This window comes from Etheostoma cragini, chromosome 10 (assembly GCF_013103735.1).
Source record: "Etheostoma cragini isolate CJK2018 chromosome 10, CSU_Ecrag_1.0, whole genome shotgun sequence".
Taxonomy (NCBI): domain Eukaryota; kingdom Metazoa; phylum Chordata; class Actinopteri; order Perciformes; family Percidae; genus Etheostoma; species Etheostoma cragini.
In genome coordinates this window covers 7,589,246-7,592,045 of record NC_048416.1, presented here as the reverse complement: position 1 = coordinate 7,592,045, position 2,800 = coordinate 7,589,246, and positions in this window count along the sequence as shown.

The window sequence follows — 2,800 nt, the reverse complement described above, 5'->3', positions numbered from 1 at the left end:
AAATACTACCTACTAAGTAGTAGCTTGTACACCTCATTCCCTCCGCCCCACTATTGGGAGGAGAAGGGTCGAGAGAGGAGAGGAGGACGGACCTCATAACGGTTGTAGCAACTTTAATTCAGCCGGCACATACTTCAGTCGTGTGGTCACAGTGAGTGTCCAGGGATGCCAGCAGACCCTGGCTGATTTTGAGCTGCAACAGTGGCTAACTGAAGGTGCCGCTGTAGGTCCCCCTCCAACCGGTCTCTCTTTATTTTAATTTATGTTAGTAGACAACATATGACAGACATACAAATAGCACAAAACTACATAACAAACAACAATAATATCCTCTATGGCAATGGAAGTTAGTACTTAATTCATGTTCCATGAACAATTTGAAGCAAATCAATGTGCACCGACACATCCGCACAGAGATTATAATAATGATAATTATCTTTACGTCGTAATTCCCGTTGGTCCTATTGCAAACAGTGTATATTAATGGTTTTGACAGTCTTGAACTTTGTGCAGAGCTTTTGACAGTGCTATGCCAGCTTACTATCTTGACTATTACGTTTTTTTCATAAAAAATGCACTTGTCTAATTGTTACAAGATGTTATTTTATTTCAGTACTTCATTCTTTGTTGATGTCATGGCCCCCTGTAATGCCTGTCTTGGCTACTTGACTTTAGACACCTGTCTTCAAAGGACAACAACAAAAACAGTGTCTACTGTCATCTATATTATCAGGTATTTTTTAGGCTCCCTTGCTCCATTTTATCCTTCAGATGTGACACGACAGTATTGCCAACATAAAACACGGAGCCATTCTTTACAATTAACTTAATGTTTCTCATATCCTCAATCATTTATTGCACTCATTCATTTTTCTCCTATAGTCACAGTGTGGATCCTTTGTGAAAGCTATGTTTGGTTTGGTGCCCAGATAGCTACAGAGACCTTGGGAAGAAACCTTAGCGTACCGGACATCCGTGGCTGTTGGTTCGGCCGGGGTGGACTGTGGTAGAAAAGACTTCTCCCATTCTTTTCCCACTCACTGTGAGAAAAAGCAGCCCAGGATGTCCTCTTCATCCACTATGGCGCAACGTCATGGGGAAAATCAGCAGTGCCAAGCTTCTCACTGTGATGAAAGAGGATCTGCACCAGCTTTACCTCCTGCACCATGGCATGAAGATCATCTTTCCTATTCTTAGCCCAAGAGTTCCAGTGGAAGGCTGGTGCAAAGATAGACGGCTTTGGGTCAGTGGTAGAGCGGTTGCCTGCCAATTGGAAGGTTGGTGGTTCGATCCCTTGGCCCTGCCCTGCAGTCCCATGTCGAAGTGTCCTTGGCAAGACACTGAACCCCGAGTTTCCTCCAGTGCTGTGCATTGGAGTGTGAGTGTTTATCTGATGAGCAGGTGGCTTGTACGGCAGCCTCAGCCACAGTGTGTGATTGGTGAATGCATCATGTATGATGTAAAAGTGCTTTGAGTAGGTGTTAAGACTAGAAAAGCGCCATATAAATACAGCACATTTACATAGACAAGGCCCAGGAATCGGTCAACCGTGTTATGGCTAAATTTTTTGCTAGCGCAAATAGTACCAAGATACAACACCCTAACATTATACATGACAGTCCTTGGCTATTTTTGTGAGATGAAGTTAGTTTCACACCTAGGGGAAATTGTGTTTTTTAGTACATTACCTAATTGCCTTAAAGGTCACCTTTAATTGCAGTGAATTGCTTACAGTAAGCAATGTAACTGCTTTTGAATTTGGCCTTTGGGACCCATTTACTAAGGCCTAGACATAGCCCTGACTGTTATGGCTAATGTCGATATATGTTTTACCCCCAGTTTAATCCAACTGGTGTGAGAATGTCTACTGTTGTATAGTTTTCTATTAAATTATATTACTGACCGAATTTTAAAATGTACTACTGGGCGGCTCATCTGTCTTTACTTGCCTGGTGGAGAAAAGGACCCCCCTCCTCTTCTTATTCCTGCCCTGCTTGGCTATGCATAGAACGAATTCTTTGTAACAAGACCTCTTTTCTGGCTATGCTTAACAGCCCCATCAAAGTTAGTAAGTCAAACTATAGTAATAGCTTTGTAATCAATGGCACCATGCACATATGGGAGCAAATAAAGCTCCATATCAAGGCGCCAAGTGTATATACCGATACTCCAATTTGTGAAAATCATGCTTTCATACCTGGCCTAAATGATATAGCTTTTTCTACTTGGAAGCAGAAAGGCATTAAAAGCGTAAATGATTTGTATATTGGGGGAAATTTTGCCTCATTTGGGCAGTTGCAAGCCAAATATAGAATACCGGCCTCAAGTTTTTTCAGGTTTTTGCAAATAAGAGATTTTGTCAAAAAAACATACCAAACTTTGAAGTTCTAAATAAACATGATACCCTTGAGGCAATTAACAAATTTGAGCCGGGCTCTAGAGGGGCAAACTCTGCTTTCCTTCTTATGCTTCACGGTGGAGCTCCGACGAACACAGAGGTGTATAAACGGGCATGGCCAGAGGAGTTGAATATGGAATTAAATGACGAAATTTGGGGAGAATGTCTACATAATGTGCAAAGGTATTCAATTAATACTAGACACAATCTGATACACTTTAAAACGCTCCGTAGATTATATTATTCAAGAGAAAAGTTACACACATTTTACCCTGATATCCCACCAATATGCAACCGATGTAAGTCCCAGATAGGTACTCTAGCACATTCTTTCTGGGCATGTAGTAAACTTCATTCATATTGGAAGTGCATTTTTCTTTTCTTTTCTGAGGCTTTTGGTAA